This window comes from Orcinus orca, chromosome 4 (genome assembly GCF_937001465.1).
Source record: "Orcinus orca chromosome 4, mOrcOrc1.1, whole genome shotgun sequence".
NCBI lineage: Eukaryota > Metazoa > Chordata > Mammalia > Artiodactyla > Delphinidae > Orcinus > Orcinus orca.
The window spans coordinates 42,854,164-42,876,608 of NC_064562.1; the positions used below are offsets into that span (position 1 = coordinate 42,854,164).

The window sequence follows — 22,445 nt, forward strand, 5'->3', positions numbered from 1 at the left end:
TTCACACTCTTTTGGCTTATTCTCTTGTGGTAAAGAACAGTGTCGTAGTTCAAATGGGGATAATGGGGTTACAGTGAATTTTAGAACATGGAATCTGGTGTTTATTTGAGGCTCTTCCTCTGAGCACCAGCCACAGACCTCTTTCAGACTCCGCTTTCTCACTGGAGGAGAGCGAGATGATAATACCTAGCACTCAAGAGAACACAGTGAAGTGCTCGGGGTTCCCCAGATCACAACTGCCAAGTGCATAATATGGAAACTGTCAGCAAAGAAATCATATCAACCTCAACCACACGTTGGTCTCCAAAGGAAGGCACCACTTTACTTGTCCGTCTGTATTTCAGAAATATTTCTCCCTTATCACTGCAAAGCACTGCAGTCCTCTAAGACCAGATATGCTGGTCTGAGTGCTGCTGGCCCAGTGGAGCAGACCCTGAAGAATTCATTGGGCCCTGATCTAGGGCAGGCTGTATGTGCTGTAGCCTTTTCAAAACCTAGACTTTTCTGACTAAAAGAGACCTTTTATCTAATCCCAGTCCCCTAGATGAGGAAACCACAGCAAAGATTAAACCAACATATAGATCCATTTGGATCTTTTAATCCAGTATCCTTACTTCTTTCTTGTTGGGAAGCTTAAGTTATAATTTATTACACATGAAGGGAGTTTCTTGACACATTTCACTTATTTGTAATTCAGGTAAGATGCCAGCTTGACACATCCCCAGAGGTTTTAAGGTATAATAGGGAATGCATTATATTTGAATATATAGCTGATATGTTGACCCAGCGGGACTCATGGTATAATCAGAAAACAGCTCTATATTCCTCTGTCATGCCTGTTCAAACCTGCTCTGTGGGGCTAGTTGTTTCCCCACCCCTTGAATAAATTAATGTGTAGGAGCTATGACTTTTGAGGTCACTCTCAAATAATAAAAAAGCCTCTGAGAAAGACAAATATCATATCATATCACTTATATGTGGAATCTAAAAATGATACAATGAACTTATTTACAAAACAGAAAGAGACTCACAGATATAGAAAACAAAATTATGGTTACCAAAGGGGAAAGGGGGAGAGGAGGGATAAATTAGGGGTTTGGGATTAACATCTGCACACTACTATATATAAAATAGTATTACTGTATAACACAGGAAACTGTATTCAATATCTTGTAATGACCTATACTGGGAAAGAATCTGAAAAAGATTCATGTATATGTATAACTGAAACTTTACTGTACACCTGAAGCATTGTGAATCAACTATACTTCAATTTCAAAAAGAAACACAAAACAAAACAAAAGGCCTCTGGTTATTGGTAGTCAAAAATAGTCTTATATCAGTAATTAATACGTCTGGTCTAGTGTAATAATAAAAAGCCCACACTTCAGTGGCAAAGGGGCGTAATGGTAGGCTCTCGCTGTATTTCTGCAGCCTGGCTTCTCCCCTCCTTGCACAACAGGAGGCTGTCTAACTCCTCCAGGACTAAAGTGGGAAAGAGAGAGAGCTAAGGAGGCAAAAAGCTGGCTCTAGGTGGGCATGGCTTCCTGCGGCCATGGAGCTGACACTTCCTATCACTGGTGCTATCTCATGGCTTTGTTGGAGCCACCAGCACCCTGCTGGGCAATCTCTCACCACCCAACCCCTTGGCCCACGCAAGTTCATTTTGCATATTGATGGTTGCCTTAGATTCTTCCGCCCCCGGGGCATCCAGAGGCATACCTCTGGCTTCTATCTGCTGAGGTCTCTTTGCCCTTCCAAGCAGTCCTCTTGGGTAGATCAAAGTCAAGCCCACACTGTCTGTCTCACTATCTTAGACTTGTCTTCCATGGAAGTAAATTACTTCCCCTACTAGAGTCCCTACCCGCCTGTGTTCAGGCCACTTTTACCAACTCTGGCCCTTTAGATTTCTCAGGCATGAGCCAGACATTGGTCCATGGCATTTCCCAAACTGCAGGGGACACATCTCAAGCTCTCCGAGAGACCGGCCTGAAGTCCCTCTCATCAGACTCAAGCTGAGAGAAGAACACCCTTCGCCCTCCCCCTGGGGGCTGCATAAGGGGGGTCTCTTAGAACACCTACACCTCCTTCCACAGAAACCCTTCTTCATCCACAGCACTTCCGGCAGCCTCCACTTCAACCTTATACCGTCAAAGCAAGTGAAAGTTCAGGCAACACTCCTTTGCAAGCCCTACTTGGTGGTCCTGCAACTTGTTTGGAATGTGAGAGTGGTTGGCAACCATTATCTGGGGCCCCTGTCAAAATGGAAATAAAATAATAGCTCCCGTTTAACAACCTGTTAAATCTTTACTTTACAATTACCCCGTGAGGTTTTCTTTAATAGTTAGGTGTTGGTAGAGATCAAATGCCATTTCAATGAACTTTGTATGCTTTTGCTGCTCACCAGAGATGGAACATCAGTTGGATTGGATAATTCAACTGATAAGGCTTGGTAATTATAAGGCTTGGATAAGGCTGGGAATTATTTTGTTATACAGAGATTATTATTACAACGAGATTCACTGCAACTGGACCAGCAGCAGGGATTCCCAGAATCCCAGGAGTGTTATTTATGAGTTGTGCTTCTCAAGTCTGCTTTGCCAGCTGAACAAAGGAACTGATTTGAATCTTAAACAACAATAAAGTGGCTGCAGGGAGAAAGAAAATGAGAGAATATAGAATCTCTTTGTGATTCTAAATGTTCTATAGTGGTTTCAGTTGGGTGACAAGTTCACTTATATCAGAAAAGCCACCACCCCTACTCAGATGGAGGGATACCTGTGCTGTGAGTTAAGTCAGTGGACTTGGCAGATCACCATGGTGTCAGAATCATGGTGCCTCATCGTGATCCTGTGGAATGATTCTATCCCTGTGTACTGATCACCACCCTACCCACCAAGTTTGTGGCTGGCCTCTATTTCCAGGTCTTAAACCCTGTTTGATCTGTACTTGTACCTTTCCTCAAAGCCTGAAGCATTTTGGAACATTGTCAACAGATCATTTTGGAATACAGGATAGATCTTTATATACATTTTTTAAAAAGAGAACCAGCTCCAGAAGAGTATTTTGCTCTTACATCCATACATGATTTAATATATCTAAGATTGTACTGAGTACATCCTGGATGAATTTTAACGGATGGGATACCAAGACCAATAAAAGAAAAATCAAAGCATGGATAAACTTATATTTAGTTTGTCTTCAGTTCTCTTGAAGCTTCACTAGAAGTCTCATGACATTAATGGAATCTGTTTATAACAACCAACTCTCCTTCGTGGCTGGGATTTTAACATAATCTTTCAGCTGTCAATATCACTGTCAGGAATGTAATTTATTCCACTCTTTGAGTTTATTTGGATGGACGTTTTAGAGATGAAGGTCACGATGATTTAGCGCTGCTGACAAATGGCACCGAGCCTTCTATCTTCACAAATTCAAGTTTGTTTCTTAAGCACAAGTGGGCCTGGCTCTGCGTGAAAATGAAAATATTCAAATAAATTTAACATAGTGCAAGGGTTCTCAGTCCTTCCATAAAGATAAGGAAAAGTAAGGACATTTTACAAATAGGGAACCCTTCTCCCAAGAAAGGCAGTGATTTAGTCATGGGCATGTCAGAATCATCTGTGACTCTTTGTAAAAATACCCTTGTTTGGATCGCTCCTCTCTGCTCAACACTCCCTGCTCTCGGGTTCTGACTTAGGGGGTCTGAGGTAGATCCAGGCATTTGTATTTTTTAAAGCTCCCACTGGTGATTCAGGTACGCAGACAGAATTAAGTTCATAATAGTATGAATCCAGAAGTTTTTAAAGAATGGACTGGAAGCAGGTGTAGCTAGAGGGTGCTTTCAGTCATCACAGAGAGAAATGAATGGTAGAGAAGGGATGGAATTGGGGGGGGCGGTCCTCACCTCAGAGCTGAGGTTCATTCACCGACTGGCCTCAAGCAATTCTTAGCTCTGGGAAGTCACAGATCACTGAGGATCTCATGAAAGCAGTAGTCACTCTCCTCGGAAAGAATGCGCATAGGCTATCCTCCACAAAATTCAGCAGAGGATCTAGATTAAAGTTTTTGTTTTTGCTGTTTTAACCAGATGTTTTAACCTGAAGGGAAGGTATACGGAAGAGGCCAGGTCCCTGGCCTCAAGAAGCTCGCAGTCTAGTAGCCAGGAAAAAGCAGTAAAAACATATCAATACACACATAATAGTGTATTATGGGGGAATAGTATATCGTGGGGGAAGGAAGAGTTCTGGAATGTTGAATTGGAGAATTTGAACCGTGTGCTTTGAGAGGCAGCAGATGATAAGAGGCAGGTGTGGTGGTGGTGGGGGGGCCTAAAAGAATGGAGGTCAGCCTAAGGCAGGTGGATAAAGGAGGTCCTCCAGTGGGAGCCCCAGAAGGCTGCGTCTGGAAGAGAAGTTAACGGTGAGCGTGAGATAAAAATAGCCTTGATCCACGCTGCTGCCAGAGGTCATTGACATAGTGCCACTGATTGGCTGCGGTCTGCGGTGGGGAAAGCTATTCGGATGCCGATGAATACAGTTTTATAGCCGACTCAGACGAGACACTGGCAGGAAGAGAGCAACCTGGCGCTGGGAGGGCGGCCTTGGAGTCTCCGCTCATTGCCAGGGTCAGAAGTTGGCCCTGTGTTTGCTCCTCACGATGAAAGAAAACCGCGGGAGAGCGCTGAGCGGCGGAGAACTGCATTCAGCCAGTGGGCACGAAAATGAGTTTTAGCTGCTCTGTGCAAAAACCCTAGGTGTGGGGACAGAAGGGAGCCGACCAGCAGGTTACAACAGGTCAGGAATAAATAACCACCAGGCGGAGGATCCCAGATTCAGTCCTTCCTTTTGTTGAGTGAGGAGCGAGCGCCAGGCAATCGCGTTCACAAAGGCTTTGGAAAGAAGCGGTTCCACCGTCCCCGCTCGGCTCCAGCCCCGGGTAACTATGCGGGGTCCCGAGGGGTGGTGGAAGCCGGAGGCCCCGCGGGGGTGTGGAGGGGGGTCACTCTCCCCGGGAGGCCTGGAAGCGGGACCCCAGAATAAGCCGGGGGCGGGCCGCGGCGCGGCGGGCGGGCAGATCCCACCCCTTCCTGAAGGAAGCGCCCTCCTCGCCGCGACTGCCGCCGACGCCGCCGCTGCCGCCGCTTCAGGTCACGGCCCCTCCGACCGCGGCCCCGCCGCACCGGAGCAGGTAGGCGCGGTGCCTCCTCTTCCGTGCGGGGCCGCCGGGCAGCCAGGGTGCATGGGGTTCGGCTCCGCGCCCAGGGGACTGCGGGAGCCGCAGCGGGGCTCGGGCGGCGGGGCCCTGCTCGGCGGCGGCCCCCGCCCCGGAGCGCCCCGGGCTCGGCGCCGCCTCCCGAGCCCCCGCGGGTGCACTCCCGGAGCGAGGCGCGGTGGCTGGCGGCGTTTCGGAGTCCCCGCCGGCGCGCCTACTCCCCGCCGCCGCCGCCGCCGCCGCCGCCGCCGCCGCAGTGCCGTCAGCCGAACCCCTGCGCCTCCCGCCCGCTGCGGTTCGGATCCCGTCCTTTGACAGGTGTGCCCCCCGCCCCCCGCCGCCCCATCCGATACCCAGGCCTTTTGTTGTCGGGGGACTCGGAAAAGACCCCAAGTTTGGCCTCCCGGTCTCCCTGCCGTTCGCCGTTCACTTTCCCGTTAGCCGAGACAGGCTGGCGGGGGCAGCAGGGGAGCCGGGAGGGAGGCACTAACTTGCCTTGCCCTGTGCGCAGCTCTCCGCTCTAAATGAACAATCTCGCTTTCCTCTCCTGGGTGCACACTTGGGAAGAAATGGGATTTTCGGTTTCTCCGGCGACATGCCGGTGAGTGGGCGACCGACCGAGGCTGTTTGACCATCCACTGCAATAAAAGCGTGATTAGCTTTGGGTTATGGAGAGAGCCCTTGTCGAGTGATTTTCTCCTCCTTAAACGAATCAAATGGAGAACGAGAGGGTTTTTCCCATTCTAAATTCATATTCCTTTTTTCTCTACTCACGCCTCTCCTCCGTCCACCCCTACCTCCACGGCACTTTATTATATCCCAAACACTTCCCTGATTTTTTTGGTCAGGTTTATTCCGGTCAGACCGTCTTTCACGGCTGAGCCAAGGACTGTGACTACAAATGTGAGAACACAGCCCAGTTGGGATGGAAACCCCTCTCCTGGAGTGAACCCGGTCCCACTTCCTGTGGGAGACCAGGAGAGGTCCTGTTAGGCAACCACATATACTAATAACATGGGTTTTTAAAAAAAGTTCTTGGATCTGTTACAATAACACAGCCTAAACGGTAATATTAGTTTCTGCTTCTTCCTTTCTCTGCTTGAATCAAAGGCAGATTTTTAATAATTCAGGGTTGTAACTCCATTCAGGGCTGCAGTTCATCAAAAAGATAGGCAAATGTGGATGTATAAACTCCATGGTAACAGTTAATAAGTTGACCTACTTAAAGTTTTCAAGGAAAAATTGTTAGGTTCATATGTGTGGTATTTGCAGATCATAGAATTTTACATTCTCAGCTCTCGTGCATTAAATAATCCCAAACTTTTTCTTCTGTGCGTCCCAGACACACCATGTTTCTCTGATTAACTATAGCTACCATCTTTTAATGAGCTAGAAATGTGAGTTTTATCTTCAAGGCATAAGCATAAGAATTTTAATGGTGTCTTTTATTTATACAGTATTTAATAAATATTTTGCAAGCTCTCCAAGTTGGAAGTTCAAAAACTGGACATGATAAATAAGTTTTGCTAACAATAATGACAGTTGGTAGATGTTATGACACTGAACAAACATATTAAAGTGTTTGGGAAACGCATGTTTATTATAATCTGCCATTAGCTGAAGGAAATTTGTTTGTGTTATTTAAATTGACCTTAAAGTGTCTTTATAGCAATTACTTAACTCATGTATTTCTCATCAAATGCCTTTTACAGGTTGCTTGCTTTCGGGGAGATAGTTTACTCTGTGGAGTAATTCTTTCTTTTTTTTTTTGCATGAACATAGTAATGCCTTACGTTTAGGCTTTGTTCTAGAAATACCACAGTCATGCTTACTATGACCTTGCAGGGTTTTCTTGTACTCACTTTATCTGCTTTGTGTTCATCAAGAGTGACGGCACTTGACTTTACACTCCTGTGTGTCCTCCTGCTTTGTTTCCCCTGTGACCTAGACACACCTCTGCAGTACAGTGGCCAGATTAGCAGGGCAGCCTAGAGTCATGAAGAATGAAAAGCTAGCTGGCCCCTGCAATCCTAGCCATTTGGTTTCAACGTAATCCGGCCACTTGGGATCAGTTCAGTAAACAATTAAGCAAGCAGACACTGACAAGATAATGTATTACCTCTCAATCTTCCCCTTCAGAAGAAGAATCTGCAGCATTCAGAATCCACACTATAACAGTGATTAGGTGCTGTGAGGCTCAAATGATATATATGCGAAATTTCTCAAAATGTGATACAAAGACCAAATGTTACAGAATCTAAGTTCATGAAAAAGCTAGGAAAAGACCCAGGTGTGTAATATATATTTTCTTAATCCTAAGGGCAACAACAGATGTGCATCCCTACTTATTTTAACTATAAACTTTAATTCCCGGAGCTGATGGTGCCATATATCTTTATGTTGTTTTTTTCATAATTTGCTCTAAGCACTAGCTCATAAATTAGTGGAACTTGTTTAAGTTATTATTATCACCAAATATCATTTCCTAGCATGTTTGGATTTTGAAAGATAACTTGTGGCTATGGAAAGTCTTAATGCAAAGAGATTTTACACTGGCCAACTGCAATGATATTTTGAAATAATAATGAAATCTTTGGCAGTAGCCTTCAAATTCAACCCCATGGTATTCTAAGTCAAACCAGCTCTGCTAGGTAGCACTTGGAACTCTTAGATGAAGGGAGAAATGAACAATTTTCTTTTTAGCATCTGTGAATGGCCTTTCTCTAGATCAGCGCTGTCCAATGAAACTTCGCACAGTGATGGAAATGTTCTATAATCTGCACAACATGGTAGCCATGAGCCACATGTGGCTCTTGAATCCTTGAAATATGTCTAGCGTAATTGAAGAACTGAATTTGAAATTTTATTTAATTTTAATTAATTTAAACAGCCACATGGGGCTAGTGGCTACCATACTGGACTGTGCAGCTTTAAATTCTCTCCACTCATTTCCTGCAGAGATAGCACTTAATGACAATTATCCTTAATCAGAAGAAAGTGGAGATTGGCATTGATAGAACTAGGAATTAAGATTTCACTTTGTAACCCTGTTATTATGAAAAAATAGTTGCAGTTACTCTGAAGAAGGTGTGTTATGCTGAAGTTCAACTCTATTCTAAAAATAGTTTCCCTTTTTAATTTCCTTATGTCTGCTAGCCACAAAAATAAGCATCACCCAGAGTTGTTTAGATGCTTGGCCCCATGTGTCTGTGTTCTTGAACTTGTTTTATTATTTGCTCTTTTGCACATTATAGAATCATTCATTCTTAGAGTCAGTTTCTGCACTTTTCAGTATTTCAAAGGGAGGGAGATTTAGAGGGGCAGGAAGTTGATGATGAGGTACAAGCAGCCCCCCTACCTCTCCTGCACTCACAGAGACCCTATGAAAAGTCTGACAAGTGAGTGCCCCTCAAGGAGTGGCTGAAGCCTCTGTCTTCCTTGGGCCCTTCTTGTCTGGTTTCTTTCCCTTAGGCTTCAACCCAGACCCTCCCACCTAGCCCAGCCCCTAGGGATGAACAAATCCACTTAAAAAATAACCTACCTTTATTTTAGTAAAACCATTAGAATGGGATTTTATTTAACATCTACTATGTTGTTTCAATTTTTTAATTAAGTTGGCTTTCATTAAAGCCATCATTTTCACCATTGAGAGGGACACTTTTTTTTAACATCTTTATTGGCGTATACTTGCTTTATAATGGTGTGTTAGTTTCTGCTTTATAACAAAGTGAATCAGCTATACATATACATATATCCCCATATCTCCTCCCTCTTGGGTCTATCTCCCACCCTCCCTGTCCCACCCCTCTAGGTGGTCAAAAAGCACTGAGCTGATCTCCCTGTGCTATGCGGCTGCTTCCCACTAGCTATCTATTTTACATCTGGTAGTATATATAAGTCCATGCCACGCTCTCACTTCGTCCCAGCTTACCCTTCCCCCTCCCCATGTCCTCAAGTCCATTCTCTACGTCTGCGTCTTTATTCCTGTCCTGCCCCTAGGTTCTTCATAACCATTTTTTTTTTAGATTCCATATATGTGTGTTAGCATATGGTATTTGTTTTTCTCTTTCTGACTTACTTCACTCTGTATGACAGACTCTAGGTCCATTCACCTCACTACAAATAACTGAATTTCGTTTCTTTTTATGGCTGAGTAATATTCCATTGTATATATGTGCCACATCTTCTTTATGCATTCATCTGTCAGTGGACACTTAGGTTGCTTCCATGTCCTGGGTATTGTAAATAGAGCTGCAATGAACATTGTGGTATGTGACTCTTTTTGTTTTTTTGTTTTTTTGTTTTTTTTTTTTTTTAATTTATTTATTTATTTATTTTTGGCTGCGTTGGGTCTTCATTGCTGCGCACGGGCTTTCTCTAGTTGCGGTGAGCGGGGGCTACTCTTCGTTGTGGTGCGCGGGCTTCTCATTGCAGTGACTTCTCTCATTGCAGAGCACGGGCTCTAGGCGCACGGCCTTCAATAGTTGTGGCACGTGGGCTCAGTAGTTGTGGCTCGCGGGCTGTAGAGCGCAGGCTCAGTAGTTGTGGTGCACGGGCTTAGTTGCTCCGCGGCACGTGGGATCTTCCCGGAACAGGGCTCGAACCCGTGTCCCCTGCATTGGCAGGCGGATTCTTAACCACTGCGCCACCAGGGAAGCCCCTGTGACTCTTTTTGAATTATGGTTTTCTCAGGGTATATGCCCAGTAGTGGGATTGCTGGGTCATATGGTAGCTCTATAGTTGCTTTTTTTTTTTAACACCTTTATTGGAATATAATTGCTTTACAATGGTGTGTTAGTTTCTGCTTTATAATAAAGTGAATCAGTTATACATATACATATGTTCCCATATCTCTTCCCTCTTGAGTCTCCCTGCCTCCCACCCTCCCTATCCCACCCCTCTAGGTGGTCACAAACCACCTAGCTGATCTCCCTGTGCTATGCAGCTGCTTCCCACTAGCTATCTATTTTACGTTTGGTAGTGTATATATGTCCATGCCACTCTCTCACTTTGTCACAGCTTACCCTTCCCCCTCCCCATATCCTCAAGTCCGTGCTCTAGTAGGTCTGTGTCTTTATTCCCATCTATAGTTTTTTAAGGAACCTCCATACTGTTCTCCATAGTGGCTGTATCAATTTGCATTCCCACCAACAGTGCAAGAGGGTTCCCTTTTCTCCATACCCTCTCCAGCATTTATTGTTTGTAGATTTTTTGATGATGGCCATTCTGACTGGTGTGAGGTGATACCTCATTGTAGTTTTGATTTGCATTTCTCTAATGATTAGTGATGTTGAGCATTCTTTCATATGTTTGTTGGCTATCTGTATATCTTCTTTGGAGAAATGTCTATTTAGGTCTTCTGCCCATTTTTGGATTGGGTTGTTTGTTTTTTTGATATTGAGCTGCATGGGCTGCTTGTAAGAGGGACACATTTTTAATTAGACTTTTTCTCAAGACACTGTCTCTCATATTTCTTGGGTGAGTGACCCTCCTTCACCTACGTATCCCAGCCTAGGTACCTGGGATACCTCTCCCCAGGCCAGAGCTCGCGGTCCTGGGCGTTCACCTTCTCCGGAAAGGAGTCTCCCTAAATCAGTTATTTGGAAATTTGTCAAAGGTGTTTGTGCATACTAAAATATAAATTAAATTAACCCCCAAATTGTCTCTGCCCTTAAGGTGTTAACACTATAGGATAACATTTCCCAAATTAGTGTCCATTCCACGAGGGGATGGAGATGCTTGAGTAAATTTAGGAACTATTCCGTTTAACCACCCACCCCCCGCCCCGCCTTCTTTTTGAGATTTACGATGCACTATAGCATAGTAAAGTCTCTAAGATGAGATACGTATACTTATTTCGCTTTTTTATTGTTGATGTTTTTCAAAAAATTTTTCATACAACACTTATCATAATATTTTTCAAAGCATGTGTCCTGAGTTATGAAATCAATTTAACAGGTTAGCATCAGCATTTTTTTTAATGAGATGGGATATATAATAGAATAGGAGTTATCACTGTGAATCCCTCTTAGTGAGGGTTACTAGTGTTTGATGAAACGGTTTGGTTCCCCCATGCATGCAAGTGCAAGGCCACGAGGCAGTGGCGAGTGGTGGTCAAGAGCACGACAGAAACAGGACCCCTGGGTTCCAATTCTAACTCTCCATGTACAGTAAGCACTATATAAACTTGGTCATTATTCGTTTTTTTATTATATAAATGTGTGTGTATACTGGATCATGATGTAAAATACTACCTCTGCAACTAGGCTTGAGAATCACTTTGGGAAACACCGATCTAAGACAGGACTCCATGCTAAATGCTGAACCTGGGCAGTCTGCTGACCGAGCCCACAAGTTCAACAATTTCAGCTCCCATATTGCAATGCAACAGTGATACACAGATGGACATCGGCAGACCCGTGAGACTCAAACATTGTACAGCATTGCAGAAGTGTGGAAGTGAGCTGATGACAGTTGTTTTCTGTGTAAGATGAGGCCTGATGAGTGAGAGAGGAGTCATTGCACATTTAGGCTGGAAGAGACCTCACTGCTGCCAGCCTGTGGCCTCTGAAGGCTAATGCCCTTGGACAGGCAGCCTGGGGCCCAAAGAAACCCAAATGTCCCAGAGGCTAAGAGCTCAGTCTTCCTTCCCTCCTGACCAATTCCTAACTTTTGCATACTGGTTTGTAGCAAATAGTCACAAAAGTCTAAATAGATATGTTTGTCCCATAAATCCCCCACTTTTTACTTCATTCTAAATTATTTGTTTTTCAAAATCACTTTCTGCCTGTTAGTGCTTCATGATTTATTTTCAATATGATAAGTGGAAAACAATGTTGCTTCAAGAATTTCATATAAAAGGAGATGTCTTAAAATTGAGGCTGGGAGTCTCCCTGCCCCGACCCAGTGCAATCTGGAAAGTAAAACTGATTTCATTTTGGAAGTAGAGTTCAGTTTTTCTTAAAGGTCAAACTAAATGTGAGCAACCACTTGTCCATAGACTTTGTCAGTTAGAATAAAAAAGGCAACAGCTTGTCATCATGGTTACTTTCCTTCTTTAACAAGTACAGAGGCTGTGTCTAACATACTAAAAATTCATAAGGTATGCAGATTTTGCTCAAGGCTTCAGAACCATCCATATCCGAGGACCATGATACAGACTCTCTGTGAAATGCAAAGGAGTGAGATGAAGTGTCTTTGACAAAACATTGAAAGTCATGTAATACTTTTAGGCTAATGCAGACAAAGCTTAAGAAGTAAAAAAAAAAAAGAGGAAGTAATTGTGATTAACTATGGCAGTAGTGGAAATTAGCCTGTAGTTTAAATGGTGTTATGTAACAATGAAGTAATTATAATGAATTATAATGGTTTTCAACTGAATGTAAACATAAATGTCTCCAAAAATAGCATAGCCTTATTATTCATCAAATATTTCATTTATTAACCAAGTAGATATCTTCCTGGGTTTTTTTACACTTATGATGACTTAGCTGCCAAAGAAATATTTTAAATGGTAATAATTGGAAGTTTTAAAGCATAAATTAAAACTGACTGTACATAGCTAAAATAGGTGGTATATTTTTTTAACTGGGCTGGTTAATAAAATAGTCTTCAAATTATTTTTTATTCTATTGATTCATGAGTGAAAAGGTGTTAATTAAGAGATATTGATACCATTGTAAAGCACTCCAAATAGAAATATAATTTTTTACTTAACTTGGAGTGTTTGTGAATTAGAATTCTGTAATGTAATTGTCCTGGAGTTTCAATGGGAATATATCTCCTGGAATTTCTAAGTTCTACTTTTCACTAAAACTTAAAGTGTATTTACATGGAAACACTAGTAACTAAAATATATCTACATGCAGTAGCAGGAATATTAATTTACAGGTGACAGTTTTTCTTCCTTGTGGTATTATGTTCCCATGTAGCCTAGACTTCAAAAGTATGTCCTTTTTTTTTTTTTTTTTAACATCTTTATTGGAGTATAATTGCTTTACAATGGTATGTTAGCTTCAGCTTCACAACAAAATGAATCAGTTATATATATACATATATTCCCATATCTCTTCCCGCTTGCGTCTCCCTCCCTCCCACCCTCCCTATCCCACCCCTCCAGGCGGTCACAAAGCACCGAGCTGATCTCCCTGTGCTATGCGGCTGCTTCCCACTAGCTATCTACCTTACGTTTGGTAGTGTATATATGTCCATGCCTCTCTCTCGCTTTGTCACAGCTTACCCTTCCCCCTCCCCATAGCCTCAAGTCCATTCTCTAGTAAGTCTGTGTCTTTATTCCTGTTTCACCCCTAGGTTTTTCATGACATTTTTTTTTTTTAATTCCATATATATGTGTTAGCATACGGTATTTGTCTCTCTCTTTCTGACTTACTTCACTCTGTATGACAGACTCTAGGTCTATCCACCTCATTACAAATAGCTCAATTTCGTCTCTTTTTATGGCTGAGTAATATTCCATTGTATATATGTGCCACATCTTCTTTATCCATTCATCCGATGATGGACACTTAGGTTGTTTCCATCTCTGGGCTATTGTAAATAGAGCTGCAATGAACATTTTGGTACATGACTCTTTTTGAATTATGGTTTTCTCAGGGTATATGCCCAGTAGTGGGATTGCTGGGTCATATGGTAGTTCTATTTGTAGCTTTTTAAGGAACCTCCATACTGTTCTCCACAGTGGCTGTATCAATTTACATTCCCACCAACAGTGTAAGAGGGTTCCCTTTTCTCCACACCCTCTCCAGCATTTATTGTTTCTAGATTTTTTGATGATGGCCATTCTGACTGATGTGAGATGATATCTCATTGTAGTTTTGATTTGCATTTCTCTCATGATTAGTGATGTTGAGCATCCTTTCATGTGTTTGTTGGCACTCTGTGTATCTTCTTTGGAGAAATGTCTATTTAGGTCTTCTGCCCATTTTTGGATTGGGTTGTTTGTTTTTTTGTTATTAAGCTGCATGAGCTGCTTATAAATTTTGGAGATCAATCCTTTGTCAGTTGCTTCATTTGCAAATATTTTCTCCCATTCTGAGGGTTGTCTTTTGGTCTTCTTTATGGTTTCCTTTGCTGCGCAAAAGCTTTTAAGTTTCATTAGGTCCCATTTGTTTACTCTTGTTTTTATTTCCATTTCTCTAGGAGGTGGGTCAAAAAGGACCTTGCTGTGATTTATGTCATAGAGTGTTCTGCCTATGTTTTCCTCTAAGACTTTGATAGTTTCTGGCCTTACATTTAGGTCTTTAATCCATTTTGAGCTTATTTTTGTGTATGGTGTTAGGGAGTGATCTAATTTCATACTTTTACATGTAGCTGTCCAGTTTTCCCAGCACCACTTATTGAATAGGCTGTCCTTTCTCCACTGTACATTTCTGCCTCCTTTGTCAAAGATATGGTGACCATATGTGCGTGGGTTTATCTCTGGGCTTTCTATCCTGTTCCATTGATCTATCTTTCTGTTTTTGTGCCAGTACCATACCGTCTTGATAACTGTAGCTTTGTAGTATAGTCTGAAGTCTGGGAGCCTGATTCCTCCAGTTCCTTCTTTCGTTCTCAAGATTGCTTTGGCTATTCGGGGTCTTTTGTGTTTCCATACAAATTGCAAAATTTTTTGTTCTAGTTCTGTGAAAAATGCCAGTGGTAGTTTGATAGGGATTGCATTGAATCTATAGATTGCTTTTGGTAGTAGAGTCATTTTCACAATGTTGATTCTTCCAATCCAAGAACATGGTATATCTCTCCATCTATTTGTATCATCTTTAATTTCTTTCATCAGTGTCTTATAATTTTCTGCATACAGGTCTTTTGTCTCCTTAGGTAGGTTTACTCCTAGATATTTTATTCTTTTTGTTGCAATGGTAAATGGGAGTGTTTTCTTGATTTCACTTTCAGATTTTTCATCATTAGTATATAGGAATGCCAGAGATTTCTGTGCATTAATTTTGTATCCTGCCACTTTACCAAATTCATTGATTAGCTCTAGTAGTTTTCTGGTAGCATCTTTAGGGTTCTCTATGTATAGGATCATGTCATCTGCAAACAGTGACAGCTTTACTTCTTCTTTTCCGATTTGGATTCCTTTTATTTCCTTTTCTTCTCTGATTGCTGTGGCTAAAACTTCCAAAACTATGTTGAATAAGAGTGGTGAGAGTGGGCAACCTTGTCTTGTTCCTGATCTTGACTTGATTAACTATTTCCTTTCCCATATTAGGGAAGTTTTCAACTATAATCTCTTCAAATATTTTCTCAGTCCCTTTCTTTTTCTCTTCTTCTTCTGGAACCCCTATAATTCGAATGTTGGTGCGTTTAATGTTGTCCCAGAGGTCTCTGAGACTGTCCTCAGTTCTTTTCATTCTTTTTTCTTTATTCTGCTCTGCAGTAGTTATTTCCACTATTTTATCTTCCAGGTCACTTATCCGTTCTTCTGCCTCAGTTATTCTGCTATTGATCCCATCTAGAGTACTTTTAATTTCATTTATTGTGTTGTTCATCGTTGCTTGTTTCATCTTTAGTTCTTCTAGGTCCTTGTTAACTGATTCTTGCAATTTGTCCATTCTATTGTCCATTCTATCTCCAAGATTTCGGATCAACCTTACTATCATTATTCTGAATTCTTTTTCAGGTAGACTGCCTACTTCCTCTTCATTTGTTAGGTCTGGTGGGTTTTTATCTTGCTCCTTCATCTGCTGTGTGTTTTTCTGTCTTTTCATTTTGCTTATCTTACTGTGTTTGGGGTCTCCTTTTTTTTTTTTTGCAGGCTGAAGGTTCGTAGTTCCTGTTGTTTTTTGTGTCTGTCCCCAGTGGCTAAGGTTGGTTCAGTGGGTTGTGTAGGCTTCCTGGTGGAGGGTACTAGTGCCTGTGTTCTGGTGTATGAGGCTGGATCTTGTCTTTCTGGTGGGCAGGTCCACGTCTGGTGGTGTGTTTTGGGGTGTCTGTAGACTTATTATGATTTTGGGCAGCCTCTCTGCTAATGGGTGGGGTTGTGTTCCTGTCTTGCTAGTTGTTTGGCATAGGATGTCCAGCACTGTAGCTTGCTGGTCGTTGAGTGAAGCTGGGTGCTGGCGTTGAGATGGAGATCTCTCGGAGATTTTTGCTGTTTGATATTATGTGCAGCTGGGAGGCCTCTTGTGGACCAGTGTCCTGAAGTTGGCTCTCCCACCTCAGAGGCACAGCACTGAGTCCTGGCTGCAGCACCAAGAGCCTTTCATCCACAGGGCTCCTTAATTTGGGATGATTCGTTGTCTATTCAGGTATTCCACAGATGCAGCGTATATCAAGTTGATTGTGGAGCTTTAATCCGCTGCTTCTGAGGCTGCTGGGAGAGATTTCCCTTTCTCTTCTTTGTTCTCACAGTTCCCAGGGGCTCAGCTTTGGATTTGGCCCCGCCTGTGCGTGTAGGTCGCCGGAGGGCGTCTGTTCTTTGCTCAGACAGGACGGGGTTAAAGGAGCCGCTGATTCGGAGGCTCTGGCTCACCCAGGCCGGGGGGGTAGGGAGGGTCACGGAGTGCGGGGCGGGCCTGCAGCAGCAGAGGCCGGCGTGACGCTGTAGCCTGAGGCGCGCCGTGCGCTCTCCCGGGGGAGCCGTCCCTGGATCCCGGGACCCTGGCAGTGGCGGGCTGCACAGGCTCCCCGGAAGGGCGTGTGGCTAGTGACCTGTGTTCGCACAGAGGCCTCCTGGCGGCGGCAGCAGCGGCCTTAGCGTCCCATGTACGTCTCTGGTCTCCGTACTCCTAGCCGCGGCTCGCGCCCGTCCCTGGAGCTCTCTCAAGCAGCGTTCTTAATCCCCTCTCCTCGTGCACCAGGAAACAAAAAGGGACGTAAAAGTCTCTTGCCTCTTCGGCAGGTCCAGACCACTCCCCGGACTCTCTCCCGGCCAGCCGCGGCGCACCAACGCCCTGCAGGCTGTGTTGACGCCGCCAACCTCAGTCCTCTCCCGGCGCTCCGACAAAAGCCGGAGCCTCAGCTCCCAGTCCCGCCCGCCCCGGCGGCGAGCAGACAAGCCTCTCGGCTGGTGAGTGCCGGTCGGCCCGATCCTCTGCGCTGGAATCTGTCCGCTTTGCCCTCCGCACCCCTGTTGCTGTGCTCTCCTCCGCGGCTCCCAAGCTCCCCCACTCCGCCTCCCGAAGTCTCCACCCGCGAAGGGGCTTCCTAGTGTGTGGACACTTTTCCTCCTTCACAGCTCTCTCCCGCTATTGCAGGACCCGTCCCTATCCTTTTGTCTCTGTTTAGTTTTTTCTTTTGCCCTAACCAGGTACGTGGGGGGTTCCTTGCCTTTTGGGAGGTCTGAGGTCTTCTGCCAGCGTTCAGTAGGTGCTCCGTAGGAGTTGTTCCACGCGTAGATGTATTTCTGGTGTATCTGTGGAGAGGAAGGTGATCTCCGCGTCTTACTCTTCCGCCATCTTCAGTATGTCCTTTTGAAAAATTTGCCAGTCTTGTCAATGACAGCACGGTGTTTACAAGAACCATATTTATCTCCCTGTAATTTTAGCAGCTAATAGAATTGTTCTTGAGAAAGCTGTCTTTTCTATGACATTTTGATTGGTGTTTTTCCATTTTAATCTGAGCTTATATGTGACATAAAAATTGATTATATGAAAAAGAGTGGGTTGCCATTTGTATACCAAAATTTTGATTGTATAAATAAGAAAAATCTTAAGTAAACAGCCTAACGTACCACCTAAAGGAATTAGAAAAAGAAGAATAAACAAAATTTTGATTATATATGTATGCATGTAAAAATAAAGACAAAAGTTTTCCAGTAACTGATTTGGGGGACGGATACCATTGTGGTCAAATAGTGGCACATTGTGTTTTTTTTAAGAACAGGCCACTGACCCAAGTGAGTGTTCACTTGCAGAGCCATAAATTTGGCAATTCAGAAATGGTATTCTTTATTGGCTATTGGTCAATATTTGTGAAATCCCTAGAATGGTCCCTGGCCCAGAGTAACATTTTTTTCACTGTTACTTCCCCCTTATTCATAACATAGGTTTTAACTCATGTCATCACACGGAAAATTAAAGAGGATTGTTTTGGATAACTGCTCCCCTACTGAGCATCTACGAGCTAGAAAAAGCCTTTGGAAGTCACATTGTTTCTTAGAGTCTTGGCATGACCACAGTCATCACAGAGAGATGATGTGTAGACTCCATTCTACTTTTAGTCCATGAATATTTTACATTAGTTCTTGACACACTGTTTATCCAGGCTGACTTAACAGGACTCTGACATAGAACTTAGGTTCACTTCAGTTTCATATAGCTCCTGGTTTGCTTGCTTGTTGCCTGTTTACCTTGTTTTTCCAATTAAATCATTGGTGTTTTTGTGTGTAGAAATTACTATGCCTTTTTTTGGGGGGTATCCCACTGGGCTATCTGAGAACAGGAGTTAGCAAACTATCTTGAAAATAAAGTTTTATTGGAACACAGCCATGCCCATTGGTTATGTATTACCTGTGACTGTTTCTCCACTCCCACCACAGAGCTGAGTAGCAATTAAAACAGAATCCATGTAGCCCATAAAGCTGAAAATCTCTACTCTTTGGCCCTTTATAGAAAAAGCTTGTCAACCCCTGTTCATTTGATACTCTTCCTATGGAATTCTTGAAGAAAATGTGAAAAAAAATGGTCTATTACAATTTATCTATGGCTAATTGCTTTCTGTAGGGACAAATTTCATACCTGAATGACTAAATGAATGACAGCTCTCTTCCCTCTTCCTATTTCACTGTCCATTGGCTATGAAAGAAGGTGGTATCAACCTAGGCTTAGGTGTCATGTAGACCTGGGTCACTAGCTGTGTAACCTTAAATAAGTTACTTAATCCTCTTTAAGTCATTGTTTCCTCGCCTCGTGTACAAAATGGGGATAAGTAAGGCACCTACTGTTGGGAGACAGTTCTCCATGCGCCCCATGCATTTCAACAGGTTTTTCAAAGAGAGGCACTGACTGCCCTTTCAGTCTAAACTGTCTTTTTAAGGGTGTTTGTGTAGTAAATGGTCTTGGATGATAGACATAGTGTTGCCCTCGGAAGCCGAGAGCAGGCATGCTTATGTCCAATATAATAGATTTAAGTTCTTGCAGCTGAGTTCCTCTCCATTAATGCTACTCACTGCATGTGCAGGAGTTACATGGCCCTCTTTTGATGCCCTACAGGAACTGGAGTTGGGGAACTAGTGCAAGGAAATGCTGATACTCTGGCTACTGCTGTTGCTGTGATAAAGTCCTTTGTCTCTGACCCAGAAGTCTTGCGTCTTCTGCCAGCAGCCAGGAAACTGTGGTAGGCTAACTTGTGCAAATAAAATCTCAGCCCTTTCATAGTTCTTGGATAACTATTTTATGGAGTTACTATGAGAATTGAATAAGGCAATGAATGTAAAACATTTAACACAATGCCTGGCATATAGTAAGTGCCCAATAAATGTTAGCTATTAATTATTATCTAGCTGGCTATTAACTCTACAGTGTGAAATTGAGTCTCAGTTTTGTGTGGGCAACTTCTATCTTAAGGTAGTGGTTTTTCAAGCTATAGGCCACCAGAGCTATGAGAACTGTTAAGTAGGTTTATTTTTCTTTAATGAAACAGAAAATAGAATATAATAGAATTATAAAATATCCAAGTGCAAAACATGTAGTAAGGATAAATATTGATGTGTAAAAAAATTTCTGTTATATACATGTATATCTGTATACAAGGTTGTGATAGAAAATATATTTTTTACTGTCACACACAGGCAAAAAAGTCGGGAAGCCACTGCTGCCCTAATACATAGATGGGACTGTTCAGAAAAACTTTTGTTCGTGATAGCATAGAATTCCTTTCTTTGTTCTTTTTCCCGAAGAGGGGTGAAGAGTCACCATCAGTCATCTGAGAAAAAATGACCAGAGATGCAGTGTGTTCACCCTCTGCATACCATGTGGCTCATTTTGCCCATGATGAGAAGAAAATGAATATAAGCACCCAGATTATTTTCAGAAGAAAAGAATATTTTTGTATTAGCAGTGTCCAACAGAACTTGCTATGGTGATGGAAAGGTTCTATCTCTGAACTGTTCAGTACAGCAGCCACTAGCTACTGAGCACTTGAATGTGCAGCTGGGGAACTGGACTTTTAATTAAAACAATTTCAAATTTGGATTAGTTTAAGTTTAAATAGCCATGTGTGGTTGTTGGACAGCGTGGCTTTTGCTTGAACACCCAGCTATGGTTTTCTCACAGCTAACTGCATGATTTGGCTTTTATTAAGTCCTAAGGGATAGCACCCTCCCCTTGGATTGTTCAAACAACCACTGACCTTTGCCCATGGAGGGCTTGGGCAGACATTGGGGTGAAGAAGTGCTTAATGAGCTACTGACTTGGCCACAAGTCAGGGGAAAATGGCAAAGAGCCAGACGGCAGAGGTTCTCAACCCTAGCTGTGCAATAGAATCATCTGAAAATCTGTAAAAATCCAGGCTGCACCCCAGATCAGTTAAATCAGACATTTTCACAAAGCTTACCGGGTGTTCTATCATACTCTGTCAGCTGGGCAGCATCACAGGTGGGCAAGGCAACCCATGCACTTTGATGATGCACTACCAGAGTATCACAGGCATGCCCAGGATCAAATGGACAGGGGAATGGGCACATGAAAGACAGTGGACCCCTCTTATTTAAACAAAAAGACTCCAATTTACTCCAGTCGTCTAGGTGGCATCCTAGATGATCTGACCATGAATCTGGCCTCAAAATCATTAGATACCTTCTCAGTGAGTTCTCCGGCACTAAACCACAGCTACTCACTCTCAACCCTCCACCCAGATCCTCGTCCAGCTGGTACCTTTTCACCTCAGAAATTTTAACCTCAGTGTCTTATTCTCTGAACATAGCTATGTATTCTTCCAACTCTTTCATACCCTACTTCTCTACCACTTTATCTTCATTAAGATGTCATCTCTTGACTTCTTCAATTTCCCAAAGTCTTCTTTATACATGCAAATCTATTCATACCCATCTTCATTTCCTTTCCTCAGAGGATGTGGTATCCATTTTTCCCCGTGTTTAAGGTTAGCCCATTACTTGAGCCCCGAATGCCATCTCCTCACGCCTTCTTTGGAACCTTTGCTCTATTAATATTCCTCTCTCTTCTGTGGTCTTGAATCTCTCTCTGCTCTTTACTGGCTCCCTCCCATCAGCCAAGTGTCACTGGCTGCTTCCTATCAGCCAAGTGTTTGCAGGTTTCTTCCATCCTAAAAAGTAATTCTCCTGGGTTAAATAAATTAAGGTAGATCTCTGCAATAGACTATTATGCAGTTATCTGAAATATTGATGGCAGAGTATGTATCTTGCATGGAAAGGTGATCACAAAAATAAGTGGAAAAAGTATTAAAATAGCTTTATCAAGTGAATTTCTTTTTTATATTTTATTTTCTTTTTTATATTTTATTTACTTATATATTTTATTTTAAGTGTGGTAAAAAAAAACACATAACATAAAATTTACCATCTTAGCTATTTTTAACTATACAGTTCAGAGGTGTTAAGTATAGTTACATTGTTGTACAGCCAATCTCCAAAATCTTATCATCTTACAAAACGGAAACTCTGTACCCATTAAACAATAGCTCCCTGTTTCCCCCTTCTCCCCCAGCCCTTCGCCACTGCCACTGACTTACGTCTCTATGAATTTGGCTACTCTAGGTACGTCATATAAGTGGACTTATACAGTATTTGTCTTTTTATGATTGGCTTATTTCACTTAGCACAATGTCCTGATGGTTTATCCATGTTGTAGCATGTCAGAATTTTCTCTTTAAGGCTAAATAATATTCCATTGTGGGTATATATCACATTTTAAATGATTTCATTTTTGAAGAAAAATATATTTGTTACTATAGGTACGTATGTATAATATATAAACACACATACATATATATAAAAGATTGTACATGAGAATGTTAACAGTGGTTATCTCTAAGCTGTGGGATTTTGAACACTTTTCATCTTCTTTTTCCTGATGTGTACCTTCTACAGTATTTGCAATGAGCACACTTCCCTGGCGTAAATGCCAAACGAGGAACCAGACATTCAGCGGCGCTGCATCAGCTACAGTGTAGTCATCCCTGTGCCAGGCACCTGCCCTCCTCCTCAGCTCATCCTTCACCACTCACTGCCTTACCCATTGTGCTCTGAGCACCACAAAACTCTGGTTCCTGCACGCACAGGGCTTGGATGCCTT

The 22,445-nt window shown here is 42.8% G+C and overlaps 1 protein-coding gene across 8 annotated transcripts in view; it reads left to right on the top strand.

Moving 5' to 3' along the window:
• The first annotated feature begins 4,396 nt into the window (after window positions 1-4,396).
• TMEM150C (transmembrane protein 150C) overlaps window positions 4,397-22,445 on the top strand; it is an 81,188-nt gene continuing 63,139 nt past the window's right edge. For 2 of the 8 annotated variants that reach the window (XM_004282175.4, XM_033410008.2), the window contains exon 1: window positions 4,404-4,938. The gene's annotated coding sequence lies outside the window, so the exon portion shown is untranslated. Of the gene's footprint in view, window positions 4,939-5,090; window positions 5,191-19,385; window positions 19,510-22,445 lie in introns of those variants that run through there. The other 6 variants (XM_049709411.1, XM_049709413.1, XM_049709410.1 and 3 more) reach the window with 6 other exon arrangements.